Source organism: Stigmatopora nigra, chromosome 20, assembly GCF_051989575.1.
Source record: "Stigmatopora nigra isolate UIUO_SnigA chromosome 20, RoL_Snig_1.1, whole genome shotgun sequence".
NCBI lineage: Eukaryota > Metazoa > Chordata > Actinopteri > Syngnathiformes > Syngnathidae > Stigmatopora > Stigmatopora nigra.
The window spans coordinates 4,348,526-4,363,208 of record NC_135527.1 but is presented as its reverse complement, the minus strand read 5'-3'; the positions used below and the strand labels follow the sequence as shown (position 1 = coordinate 4,363,208).

Below are 14,683 nucleotides of genomic sequence, written 5' to 3'. Positions count from 1 at the left end.
GGAGCGACTGCCATTGCAAATGATTTTATTCTCTCAATTTGACCCAAGAAGGTTATAAGTTTGATTTCAAGACACATACAGATGCACCTTATTTAAAGGAAATGAAAGAATACACAAGATAGTAAGAAATACTTCTCTATAGTTTCCATCCTAAAAAATAAAAATAAAAAATCATCTGCTGGCAGTGGTGGGATTTGAACCCACGCCTCCTAAGAGACTGGAGCCTTAATCCAGCGCCTTGGACCGCTCGGCCACACTACCTTAGGTAAATATGTAGAAGGTTTCCACAAACCTACAGCAATCAATCCCAGATCTCTGAGGGTGCAGTGGGACACCCGGCTGACTTGCAGGCAGGCGTGGCCTCAATTCCCAATGGTGCCGGGATGATTGGGAGTGCAAATGGTTGTTTGTGCCCTACGGTTGACTGGTGTTGTCTGCCTTTTGCTTGAAGTCTGGTGGGATACACTCCAGCAACCCCCGCAAAACTTGCTAGGATGTGTAGTATGGAAGATGAATGAATTAAATTGACATTACTGTGGAGTATAGAATGTATTCTTTATACTTTTATTCAGTATAGTCACTAGGATAGTATTTTGCAGAGCCTAGTGGAAAGTTCCATCATGACACCTATGGGTTAGGGCCGCGTCATATACAAGGACACGCCCATTTCTTTGTTCACCTCTTCCCACCTTAAGTTTGTACCTAGGTCACATGACCCTTTGTTAATAAAACAAGCTCAACTGTTGGGGGTAAGTAGGGATTTTAACTGGTCAGGCTGGGGGAAGGACACATCTCCCATTGCTGGGTACTCTGACCCCTCCTTCATCTGAAGTCTTTGAAAATCTCATCAAGTCGACTGCGTGTGCCTCCTCTGATCCGAAAGTATTGAATGTATATGGTTTTATACCCGACTTTTTCTGGTGCCGAAAAACCTGGGAATTCATTTCTGAATTTCTCGGACCGCGGTGGACTTAAAGCCAAGATTTCTGACGTCAGCTACTCTTACTTTGAAAGAGAGGGCATTTTTCGGTCGATCGCGGCCCGTTTGAAGAAGGAACCCGGCCGGAAAGAGGATGCACGCACAAGAGAAGGTAGGGCTGTTTAAAATCAATGTATAACAAGGCTGGTGAAAATCCCATTTTTCCTCTCGTGAAAAAGTCGAAAAACAAACGTTCCATAAATGGGAAATATTTGCATATCGTTGGGGAGTATGTATGTCAAAAAAGGGAATACACAAGAAATGCGGCGAATGTACACTTCGGCCATAGGTGACGTTCGTAAGGAAAACTGGTGACGCGGTTTAGACTAGGGGGTAAAAGAATCCCTCGTAAAGGATTTTTGGAGATTGTTAAAAATAAGGGAAACCTTCCAAAAAATACAGCACCTGATGAGTAAAAGAGTGGTCAATAAAGGTAATCTTCATATGAGCCGCAAAACAAAAAAAGAGCGTAGCTCAAATGCTCATCCTCCACCAGTTCAAACTCCGCCGACGCAGCGAAACGGGGGTAACGCCAACTCAACCACGCCCGACGCAAAGAGAGGGGGGTCGCCCCCTCAATAAACTGCACAATGCTCTTAAAGCACTACAAGGTGGGGCCATAGAGAGCGAGAGCCCCTACCCAAGGCCCTCACCCCCTGCACAAACAGGGAGGGGTGGGGGACTGAAAGAGACAGGCAGAGAAAAAGAGTTGACAAAGAGAGAGACAGAGAAAGTTGACAGAGAGAAAAACTGTGATGTGGATAGAGACAGAGAGCTGGAGAGAGAGAGAGATAGTTGATAATATGATATATTAGTGACAAATTATGGGTCCTTTGTTAAACACTGAAATTTATATTAGGTAATTCCTGAAATGTTAAAAGGTTATTTTTCCTAAATTTTAATTGTGGTAGTAGTGAGCCCAGAAAATGGCTCTTATTTTAAATATAACTGCCTACTTGGAGCGGATAGGAATTCAATAGGAATTCCGCTAGCGCAATTTAGCTATCCTCATAGCTAATTTAGCAATATGAGAGTGATTTGTGATTTAGATTTAAGTATTAAGAATCATCCAAATTATTAAATGAAGACAATGCAGAAATGGCATTCATCCAAATTATTAATGATATCAAACGAGAAGAAAACAATGCAGAAATGGCATTGATCCAAATTATTAGGTAAATTGTACCTGACAAGTTTAGATAAAATAATTAATTTAGGATAAGCACGATTTCTATAGGATGGAATCAGATGAATATGTTTAGTGCACGAAACATGATTCATTGTTTTTTTTCAAGACTAGATGAAATATGCTTTAGCATGAGTCATATTAATGACTATTAAAATATCACGGATTGCATTAGCATCAAATAATTGATGGCAACCAAATGCATTTAACGTAGTTCGTTTGGGAATGATTAGTGCTGATAGGACAGCAAAAGGTGGTTAGCTGCCAAGAAGCCCCAGACTGGGGATGGCGCTCTCCACTAGTGACAAAAATTGCAGACCACTGATGTCTGATTATGAATGAGTGTGAGCGTGAATGGTTGTTTGTCTTTTTGTGTTTTTGTGTTTTTGATTGGCCATCCACCAAGATATAATCAATCCGTTAGATATTAAGGTGGAAAAGGATTAAGCAAATTGGAATTGATTTCTGAAACTGCCAATAAGCCCCAATCAGGGATGGCAGCGAAAGATTTGGAAATTTGAAGTCGATTTCTGAAATTACCAATAAGCCCTTTTCAGGGATGGCAACAACAAATTATGGAAACATATTTTGTCAAATGACATTTTTAATGAAAAAAGCAGTACTCAAAATGTCAAACTTGAAGTGGAGGAATAAATCTGCTATGCAGAATTTGGGAGCACTGAGAAAAACAAAAAACTAAGACAGTGCTCAATATGAAATTCCAAATTACCATTGATTTATAGTGATAATGGCATCCAAATTGTGTTAACAGATTAATTGACTGAATTGACAAAAGGTTCCATATTTCATTATGAAATCTTTGCGCCTACATAACGAGGTCATCCGGACGACAAAATATGGAAAGCCTATTTAGTAGAGCATACCAAATGCCATTATTCACTACACGGTTGGAGCTGGATGATTCAACTAATCTGGCTATCTGCGTAAAAGAAAAACTTTAAAGAAATGCATTGAATTTGGGTTAGCAACAGGAAACATGGAGAAGACGCACAAGCAACACAAAATGAGAACGTCCGTACAAGTGTTGCTGACCAAACAGCAGACATGAAAATAGCTAAAAAGGAGGATGCAGATCCACCTTTGCACTGTAAGGAGGTTCTCTCCGTTGAAACGTTTGAGGAGACAGGTAAGATAAACGTATTGACGTGATCAAACGTAATGGAAAGCATCCAATATTGATTGGAAAGATTATTGCTCGAGGAGCAATGCCATAAACCATAAGGAACATTTTATATTAGTTTTATTGTCTCCATAAAAAGTGAAAGCGTTTCAATTGAGAACAAACCTTCTTACAGATTTCTAAAATAAACAATTAGAGCGAAAAGAGAAACTACAATGGATAGATATGTACCTAAATTTTAATTTTATGTCTGACTATTGGAAAATGTTGATCAAGAAAGACCCTATGCACCCTTAGCAAGATTCATACCACTTGAACAACAGCCAGATGGGCTCTTAAATCATACTTTTTCTCTCATGTGAAGTATGTGACATATCAACCCCCATAATAGATCGCAATTCGACAAAGCAAGGGCTCGTCCGGGAGTTGGACCCGATACCTCTCACACCCTAAGCGAGAATCATACCACCAGACCAACGAGCCAGATGTGCTCATTGAACAACACTTTTTTTCTAAGATGGCTAATGTCCTGTATCACCCCACCATAGATCACTATTTGACAAACAGAAAGCTTGTCCAGGAGATGGACCCGGGTCCTATGGCACCCTAAGCAAGAATCATACCACTAGACCAACATGCCTTGGGTGCCCAATTGGTGACACTTTTTATCTCAGGTGGCTAATGTCCCATTATAGCCCACCATAGATCACAATTTCGACAAAGCAAGGGCTCATGCAGGAGTTGGACCCCAAACTTATTGCACCAAGTCAATGATGACGACAATGCCTATGTCTGATTTTCATTTCTTCTTAAGCGAGAATCATACAACTAGACCAATATGCCAGGGGTGCCTGTGCAGTGACATATTTTTTCTCAGGTGAAGTATGTGACATATCAACCCCCATAATAAATCACAATTCGACAATGCGAGGGGTCCGGGAGTTGGACACGGGACCTCTCGCACTGTTGGGTTAATTTTGTAATACTATTATATATATGTGTGCATTTAATATTTTTTTTATGGAAACTGCTTCAATTTTTCTGAGAACTCGGGATCGTAACAAGCCACCGAGTCCTCGTTAAGAAGATGCTTATGCAGCCTGAATTCTTTCCTAGCAACCTTTGTGCTTACTTGCATATTGCCGTAAATTGTGACGCTCTTTTCGCTTCTTTATGGAGATGTTTTGTCGAATGAAGGCTTGTTTGTTTAAATTCCAATGGAGTTTGTTTTGAGTTCCCCTTAATTGTTATTATTGAATACCTGATATGCTATGATTGTTATCGGAGAATCGTTCCTTACCCCCTTATCTAAGCTTGTTAATACCAATCGTTATCACTGTAACATTTAGGTGTATTAACCCCATAATTGCAATGCTGTATTTTTTAAGATAAAGTTTTCTTATATATAGAAAGAATAGAAAGCAACATCATTTGGTTGTATCAATTGATCAATGCTTATCTAATCTGTAAAGCTAAATGCTTTAAATTGACCTTCCAAGTGAATGTTTAACTACAAACTGACAAAGAAAATATGTTTAACCTGTCTGGCTTATTTTGTGTGATTTTAAGGTCTTTTGGCAACTGATTTTTTTATTACAGACTGAGCAGGATATAGGTTTTTCACCTGTGTGGGTTCTTGTGGATTTTCGATATTAAAAAAACATAGTTAATCATACCATATGTCAGAAAGCTGTCACAAGCATACTACCCATGTGCATCTTCTCAAATTAAAACTTTCTATAAACTTTCTATAAACATTTATAAACGTATGCCGCACAATGTTTGCAGTTGTTTAAATATATAGGTATCATCTAACCTTTTTAATGAGTCTCATAAGATTTGTCAGAAACTGTGTTGTAAAATAAGTTCAATATTAACATTTCGATATTAAAAAGGGGCCTATTGCTTGACATATGTGCAATTGTCTTTGTTATATGATTCAAGATTTCTGCTGCTAAATCACTGACGCCAAAAATTTGGGGTTATGCTTCAAAATAGTGTTACTAAATTGCTTTGTATGATTTGGAAAAAAAAATACATTTTCAATGTGAAATTCTCTATCACTGTCAAATTTTATATTGTCATGTATATTTTCTCATAGGTTAGAAAAAAAGTATTAACTTAATATTAATGTTACTATTTTTAAACATTAAAAATTGGCAATCTTCTTGAGGATTAGCATTAGTGTCTCTCATGACACCAAAATGACAGTAATTTAACTATGGAGGGGTGCCCAAATCCGGTCCTTGAGGGCCCCTTTGCGGTCTCTTTTTCATATCTCCCTCCTCTACCACACCTGAACCAAATGGTCAACTCATCAGGCAGCTGTCCAGAAACTTGATAACGATCCCAATTATTTGATTCAGGCATGTTGAGTTGTTGTTGTTGTTGTTGAGTCACTACGAGCGCCTGAGGATTACCCTCAGACAGCGCTAGAGCTGCCACTGGAACGCGGATTAGTTCATCCGGGGGGGTAGTCGGAGGTGAGGGGCAGTCAAATATCTCCGGCTGGATGAAAAACGTAGGGTGCCACGTTCCTTGTTGGCAGCTCTGAGTGGTATTTGTTGGAATTCGCAGGCCGCGGCGAGCGGCCTCTCAGGAGACACCACGTGAAGGTTTCCAACTTTGTCTCCCAGGCATGTTGATGGAGGGAGACTTGGAAAACAAATTTGATAGTGACCCTTGAGGGCTGGAGTTGGGCATGTTAATGTAATGTAGTAAGGTAGTGTGGCCGAGCGGTCTAAGGCGCTGGGTTGAGGCTCCAGTCTCTCAGGAGGTGTGGGTTCAAATCCCACCATTGCCACTATCTTCTGATCAAAGTGTCTCTACATCTGGCTTGTTGGTCTAGTGGTATAATTCACGCTTAGGGTGCAATGGGTCCTGGGTCCAATTCCCGCATGAGCCCTTGCTTTGATGAATTGTGTTCTACAGTGGAGTGATATGATACATTAGCCGCCTGAGAAGAAAAGTGTCACTGTTTGTACACCCATACCACGTTGGTCTAGTGGTATGATTCTTGCCCAATATGCCATAGGTCCTGGGTCCAACTCCTGCATGAGACCTTGGTCTGTTGTTTCGTGATCTATGGTGGAGTGACATCGGACATAAGCCATCTGAGAAAAAAGTGTCAGTTCCATGAGCACATCTGGCTCGTTGGTCTAGTGGTATGATTCTCGCTTAGGGTGCGAGAGGTCCCGGGTCCAACTCCCGGATGAGCCCTTCCTTTTTTTCGAATTGTGATCTCTTATGGGGGTTGATATGTCACAAAGTAACCTTGAAAAAAAGTGTCACTGTATGGGAACCCCAGGCTCCTTGGTCTAGTGGTATGATTCTCACATGGGATGCGAGCGGTTCCGGACCCAACTTGACTGCAAAACGACTCATGGCTTACAAAGAAACAGTTTTCAAACTGACTGCCAGCGGAATTAGGCTGAGCTTGCAAGTCCAAAGTATTGCCGAAACGAGGAGTTAAACCAGGGACCTTTAGATCTTCAGTCTAATGCTCTCCCAACTGAGCTACTTCGGCTGATTGAAAATTGAAAACCAAAAACAACTTGAACTGTAAGTTGACTCATGGCCTACTAGTATAATATTCCAATTGGAGCATTTAGTGATATTGGTCTGGTTTAGACAGTCCAATTGACTGACGAAGCCCAAAGTAAATTTAGGGAACGCTCTCCAACATTCCCTATCCGAGCCAATTCGGGTCATGTTAATGACAAGAGTCAAACTTGACTGCAAAACGACTCATGGCTAACAAGGAAACGGTTTTTAAACTGACTGCCAGCTGTTTTAGGGTGGGTTTGCAAAATCCAATATGCTGCCGAAACCCGGGGTTGAAGCAGGGAACTTTAGATCTCCAGTCTAAATGGTTTTGGTTGAGTTTACAAAGTCCAATGAACTGCCAAAGATTGGGGTTTATTCTGTAGATCGGGGGTGGCAAAGTCCAGTCTTCAAGAGCCCCTATCCAGTCTGTTTACCAAATCTCCTCCACAAACACACCCGGATCAAATGATCATCTCATCAGCAAGATATCCAGAAGCCTAATAGACTGATTATTTGATGCAGGTCTTTTGGTGGAGGGAGTTATGAAAAATAGACCGGATAAGAGCTCTCGAGAACCGGACTTGGCTTACTTTGACTCACGTAGGTGAACAAAAATCAACCTAGACTGCATATTTACACACTGATTACAAGTCAATTGATCACAAATTGAATTGTAGCTGATTTTGGTTGGTTTGATAGAGTCCAACAGACTGCCAAAGCCTAAGGTTGAACAAGGGACCTTTAGATCTTCAGTCAAATGCTCTCTCCCCAAAGATTTATCCGCTTCAGTAGGTCAATAAAAATTAACATGAACTGTATACTGACTCTAGGGTCCCTAGTAAATAGAACTCAAATAGATTATTAGCTGATTAGATACAGTCCTAGGGAGTGCTGAAGCCCAAGACTAAACCAGGCAACTTTAGATATTAGGTCCAATGCTTTCCCATACGAGCTATTTTAGCTCAGACTTACCACAAAAACACTCTGAATTGCACATTGTCTATTGGTTAATTTATACTGTAAGAGCTCAAATACTTCCTTTTTGTTGCAAGTATTTTTCAATCCTGTTTGTGTTTCATTTATTGATTTATGTCCTTGTCAGCTGATTGGAAATCCGTTCCTTTATCAGAATACATCTCTGTTACTTGTCTTCTTCTGGACAAGATATCTTCTGATTCCATTGAGCCAAGCATTAGTGCTGAGGGAAGATGAAACTTTCAATAAATTAATTCATTCAACTTCCGTGTTGCGCATCCTTGTATCAATATTGCAAAAATGTAAACCAAAAATAATGATGGCTTACCTATTAGGGTATGTTTTGTCCATTGTCTACATTATAAAAGAAACAAGTTTTTCCAGGGTTAAAGAAACTGTTGGGAAATGTTATTTTTTCCATGACTCTATTTGAAATGTGAATTTTCATTGCAGGGTGCAAAATTACCCAGGTTTGCTGCTGTTAATAACTACCTGGGATAGACCCAGCAAACCCTTAACCCCCTTGAGGATAGGCAATACAGAGGATGAACAAGTGAATCCATAACACCCCGCTCATCTATTTCATAAATATGTAGGCAAATCCTACCCTTGTGGCAACCAACCCCGTTCTCCCAGAATGTAAAAAAAATCTACTCTCATAAGATATTGCAACAAAAATGAAAACTTTCCCCATCTTAGTGGGATACATGATATCCATACATTTTTAGATGCAGTAGTTTTTCGCGGCTAGAAAAAAAACTAGAAATACGTACCCCCAAAAAATGGAAAAGGGCGAAAAAAGCACAATTTTGGTCAGCCTGCTCCACAAAGGCTAATATGTAATGTAAACTATTAGCGAAACTGCAAGTTTAAATTCAACATGGTATCTTTTTTGTTAATCCCGGCACCGAATGTCTCGTACGTCGTTTTTATTAAAATGGAATTTTATGAATGCAAAATGGATGACTGTGAATATCAGCACTAACCGTGCCATGACGGTCCCCAGCCGAGACCGAGGTCCTTCAACTGGCGATCCTGAAAGGCTCCAGCAGAAGGTTGGAAAAGCCACAAGTCTCACTATATCTCAGGGCAGCCAACTACTCTGAAATTCCATGAATTTCTCCGGAAATGCATCACAAACTCCGGACCACCTGCTTAAACTCGATAAATCCTGAAGTTTTAATTTTTTTCAAGCAACCATTTTGGAATAGTAGCATATTTCCAATTTACATGCCTCAAAATTGTTCTCAAAATTCACACCATCGTTATGGCTTCTGTCATTTTTATTCAACTGTACAATAAACCAGAAGAATTCGGTAACACGAGTGCTATGTGAATCATTACAAGTTCACAAGTTCCGACGAATGATTCATCTTTTGCGAGTTCGGCGTAGCAATCGATTTGGAATCGATTGCATAGAAAAAAAACTATCGCTTTAACAGTCTCGTTTTTGTTTTTTTTTTCCATAAGGGAAGTAACTATTATTAAGGCTGACTAAACCACCCGTTTTTGTTTTAAACACAAATACTATCATTTCCAGGGTTGTTCCAAATAAAGTACTTGTACACAGCACTGGTAAGTCGTAGCCATATGCCTGCTTGGGTTAAGTGCTAAATAAACGGCATTTTGGGTACGAACACGAAACCCAGAATGTCACAGAAGTTTATTGGTTCGTATTTGAAAAAATATCCCATGTTGAAGCTATCGCCAAAAAGACCGACATTTGTGCTTTGCACAACATCCAAGTGCGACTTCAGCATGGAATTACTGACGATAGAACACATGTAGAAGAACCCAAACACAAACATAAATGTATTTTCATTTTGCTGTACTTTTTCAATAGATTGCAAAAATGCAGTATTTCAATTAATGTACAAAAATGTTTGATTTATATTTCCGATGCTTATTTTTTTCTCCATTTTATAACAATTTTGCCTGAATCGCATTCACTTTAGAAACACTCTGGAATCGGGGCATGTCTACTCCTGAAATGGGGTCGGCGGAGGTTGGCACCTTTGATTTATGTTGTTTTTGTTGAGCCACCCAGGCGCCTAGGGGTTACCCTCAACCGCGCTAGCGCTGCCACTGGAACGCGGATTAGTTCATCCGGGGGGTAGTCGGAGGAGGGGGCAGTCGAATATCTCGGCTGGATGAAAACGTAGCGTGCCACGTTCCTGGTTGGCAGGTCTGGGTGGTATTTTGTTGGATTCACAGGCTGCGCCAAGCGAGCCCCTCTCAGGCGACACCACGTGAACGCTTCCAACTTTGTCTCCCTTTGATATCTGTGCGATTGGTTTGATTGATTAGTTTTAAGAGTCAGCTTGTGGAACCTGGAGTGAGAAGAAGCAGAGTAGTGCACGGGAAACATGCTGTGATCATAACCCAGAGGTCATTGAATCAAAACCATGCTCCGCTACGAACAGTATTTTTATTTTTTTTGCAGAAGAAAACTACCCCACTTTCAAGGTTTACTTTGAATTTGGAATGTTGAAGTTACAGTATCATCACATTGTAGAAACAAAACTATCTTTTATTTTTTATGAATTTGTCAAATTGTTCAAATTAATGTATTCCTTTTACTCTTAGTTTTATATCTTAGCAAATAACGTTTCTATTTTTTTGTCTTTTGAATTTGGAAAGCTGATTTTGTCATCAAAAAGACACAAACATTATTTTTCACCAAAAAAAGAGCTGTGTTGGAACCACCAAAAATATTACACGTTAAATCGGTTTAAAAACATGATTGATATCTTAAGGTTTGAGCAAATTAATAGTCTTTCACACACACCATATTTCTACTAATGTTTCTCAGATCCTAGATTCAATATATAAATAATTTTCATTAAAATGTATGTTTGAATAACACTCAATTTTTTATTGGATTTGCTAGCAAATTTAATAGACAAAAAATACATTTTTTCAAATTTCTTAGGCATGTCTTTAACTGTGAAGACATATTTTCCATGTTATTTACATCACATTATTGATTGTTTACTTTCTAATATCCTAATTTAGGCTCTACTATATCGAATAGAATTGTGAAGTAAATAAAATCTTCAACAACACTCAATTTGCTTATACAGTAATACCATGACACACAAGTGTACCAACATATGATAAAATTTGAGGTATGAGAAAAATTCTGAGCAATTTTTGACTTGAGATATGAGATATTTGAGATATGAGCACACCAAATGTTTCCTGATCGGTGGAAAATTAGAACAATTAAGATGTTTTTCCATTGTAACATTCTGTTTTGTTTTTTTTCTCGGATGGAAACGGATCAATTTGTATTTTGTTAATTTCTATGGGAAGAATTGACTTGACATATGAGTAAATTGACATACTAGCTCGATCCCACTGTAAATTCATAGCTTAATGTATTACTGTATTTGAATTAAAACACAAGATTTTCAGAATGCAAATTACAATAATACTTCGATTACAATGATCTTTCATATGGACATTGATAAAGCAAGCCAAGTCGTGATTGGCCACTGTTTATCACACCACATTTGCGTATTTTAAGTCTATCATTTCGACTAAATCTCTGGCAAGAAGCTGAACAGGAAAAGGGTCTATGACCGATGTGCCTAATTGTGTTTTTAAGATATTCCTGCCACAAATTGAGCAAAAACGGGCTTTTCTCCTGTGTGGTTTGTTAAGTCTTCTTTTTAGGTTCCCTTATGTGAATATGTTGGAACATTAACTGCGCCTGGAAAATGTTTTGAATTGCGTAGCTTGTTAATTGGGCTGTTGTAGCGCATCTGTGGCCACAGACGGAGCAGGAAAACATTGTTCTACAGTCTGGGTTAATAAGTATTCTTTTAAGCTTTCCCTTTGGGAAAATGTTCGACCACATCCTGAGCAGGAAGATGTTTTTTCGCCAGTGTGGGTTCTTGTGTGACCTTCTAAGTGGTGCTTTAGAGAAAAAGCTTTTCAACAGTGTGGGTTCCTATGTTTTTTCTTGTGTGCGAATGTTTGACCACAAACTGAACACGAAAACGGTTTTTCACCAGTGTGGGTTCTTGTGTGTATTTGTAAATCATGCTTTTGAGAAAAGGCTTTATCACAAATTGAACACGAAAATGGTTTTTCACCAGTGTGGGTTCTTGTGTGTCTTTTTAGATTTCCCCTCTCAGTAAATGTTTTACCACAAACTGAGCATGAAAATGGTTTCTCACCCGTGAGGGTTCTTGCGTGGAAGTCTCAGCTTGTTTTGTGTATGAACGCTTGACCGCAAACTGAACAAGAAAATGGTTTTTCACCAGTGTGGGTTCTTAAATAGGTTTTTAAGCTTTCCTTGTGTGTGAATTGTCGACTAAAAACTGAACACGAAAATGGCTTTTCACCTGTGTGTGTTCTTGTGTGGCTTTTTAAGGATTGCTGTTGAGAAAAGGCATGGCCACAAATTGAGCACGAAAATGTTTTTTCACCAGTGTGGGTTCTTGCATGTGATCTTAAGCTCTTTTTGTTTGTGAACGCTTGTCCGCAAACTGAACAAGAAAATGTTTTTTCACCAGTGAGGCTTCTTGTGTTTTTTTAAATTTCCCTTGTCATTAAATGTTTTAATACAAACTGAGCATGAAAATGTTTTTTCATCAGTGTGGGTGCTTATGTGGGCTTTTAAGCTTGTCATTTGTGTGAATCTTTGACCACAAACTGAACACGACAATGGTTTTTCACCAGTGTGTTCTCACATGACTATTTAAGTGTCCCTTCTGTGTGAATGCATGACCACAAACTGAGCAAGAAACTGGTTTTTCACCAGTGTGGTTACTTGCGAGAGATTTTAAGCTTTTTTTGTGTGTGAACACCTGACCGCAAACTGAACAAGAAAATGGTTTTTCACCAGTGTGGGTTCTTGTGTGTGCTTGTAAGTCTTGCTTGTGAGAAAAGGCACTACTGCAATTTGGATACAAAAATGTTTTTTCACCAGTGTGGGTTCTTGTGTGTATTTTAAATCTTCCCTTGTGTGTAAATATTTTACCACAAACTGTACATGATAAGGATTTCTCCCCAGTGTAGATCCTCATATGTCTTTTCAAATGAGACTTTTTCCCAAAAGTTTTTCCACACTGAAAGCATTTGCAAAGTTTGTCGCCCCTGGGATTTTTCTTGATATCTTCGACATCACCATTTTCAAAAAGCAAAAGTTGTTGTCATCTGATAAAGGAGCAATTAAATTTTCTGCTCGCTATCCTTCTATTGAGCTGCCACTCAGAAGCTCCGCCCCTCTGTTGCTCACACCCAGATCATCTTCACTCTTGAAAGGCTCACTAGTTGACCATTTGACACAGTCCTCATTTTTGATTGGAGGTTGCTCTTCTCTTTTGAACTGTTCAGGGAACTCTGGCTCCTCCTCTATAATTTGAGGCCAAGTTGAGGCCTTTCCAGGCTCCACCCCTACTTTAGCCACGCCCAGATCATCCCACTTCACGGCCTCACCAGGTGACCTGGTGACATCATGTTCCTCCTTTTGGATTGGAAGTTGCTCTTCTCTCATTTGTTGTTAAGGGAACTCTGACTCCTCTTCTTTGATTTGGGGGAGCTCTTTAAAGCCAAAAAACGTTTGCCCATCATTTTCCCTGAAACCTGCAAAGACAAAAAGTTCATATGCATCAGGACATGTACTGTATTTTCACGACTATTAAGCGTGTCCTGTTTTTTGCCGCAATGTCAATAACTAGTGCTATTGCTGTATTTTAGACACACAAAGGCCGGTTCTTCTTCTTCTTCTTCTTCTTCTTCTTCTTCTTCTTCTTCTTCTTCTTCTTCTTCTTCTTCTTCTTCTTCTTCTTCTTCTTCCTCAATTGGTTTTACGGTTGTTGGCAGACAACGTACTGTAGCAGTATCACCCTCTACTGTCTCAGTACCTCAAATTGCCAGGTTCTCAATTCAGATTTTATACAGAAGGGGCGATGATGTTAAATTTGGTCTCTTAATACCACAGCGTGAAGAGAGAAGCTCGAAGTCCAATTCGAATCTAGCTAGCCGTGACACTAAACGAAAAGCTACATTTTGAGGAAAAAGTTAGGCAATTTTAAGGACATTTGCCTTAAATGATACATTGGGTTTGGTCTCATTGCAAGTAACAAAAAACATATGTCAATATTTAAATATAAGGGTGTCTAAGGTTCATTTACAATTTACTGATCCCCAATCCCCCATATGATGACATGGAAGGTAGTGTGGCCGAGCGGTCCAAGGCGCTGGGTTTAGGCTCCAGTCTCTCAGGAGGCGTGGGTTCAAATCCCACCACTGCCAATAATTCATGCACTGTACATATTTATTTTGTTCCTAGTGCTTATGGCCCTTCACTAAACTGGAAGATAAAATGTGAAACTATTGGTGAGAGTGCTGAGTCCCAAACACTAATTGGAGTGTCACGTTTGCACACCACTGTGCCACTGATGGTGCCTCAAGCCTTGCGTTAATCATAATTAACTTTTTATGAGACCCAAATGGGGCAAAATTTGTGGTTTTGTTGATGGTTTGATGAATAGAGAGCAAAGCCAATGGGAGATCTTGGAGCCAAGACATTTTGCTGCCGTACATTATTTTTGACAATTTCCCTTTCATTCGTTCAACTTTACCTTGGCTTTGTTGGTGATAAATGTGGAGTATAGAATGTATTCTTTATACTTTCTATTCAGTATAATCACTAGGATAGAATTTTGGATAGATTAGTGGAAATTTCCATCATGACACTTATGAGTTAGGGGTGCGTGATATACCAAGACGCCCATTTCTTTGTTCACCTCTTCCCGCCTAAAGATTGTAACTAGGTCACATGACCCTTTGTTGGGTAGTTAGGGATTTGAACTGGTCAGGCTAGGGGATGAACACATCTCCC

The 14,683-nt window shown here is 39.5% G+C and overlaps 1 protein-coding gene and 5 non-coding genes across 6 annotated transcripts in view; 4 read left to right on the top strand and 2 right to left on the bottom strand.

Annotated features, from left to right (window-relative positions):
• The window catches only part of LOC144213358 (uncharacterized), a 150,885-nt gene that overhangs the window by 53,731 nt on the left and 82,471 nt on the right, over positions 1-14,683 (top strand). The window lies entirely within an intron of this gene.
• Positions 180-261, bottom strand: trnal-aag (transfer RNA leucine (anticodon AAG)). The gene has a single exon. It is a non-coding gene; the product is annotated as a tRNA-Leu (tRNA).
• trnal-gag (transfer RNA leucine (anticodon GAG)) lies at positions 6,028-6,109 on the top strand. The gene has a single exon. It is a non-coding gene; the product is annotated as a tRNA-Leu (tRNA).
• trnap-agg (transfer RNA proline (anticodon AGG)) lies at positions 6,454-6,525 on the top strand. The gene has a single exon. It is a non-coding gene; the product is annotated as a tRNA-Pro (tRNA).
• Positions 6,760-6,832, bottom strand: trnaf-gaa (transfer RNA phenylalanine (anticodon GAA)). The gene has a single exon. It is a non-coding gene; the product is annotated as a tRNA-Phe (tRNA).
• Positions 14,013-14,094, top strand: trnal-uag (transfer RNA leucine (anticodon UAG)). Its single transcript has one exon. It is a non-coding gene; the product is annotated as a tRNA-Leu (tRNA).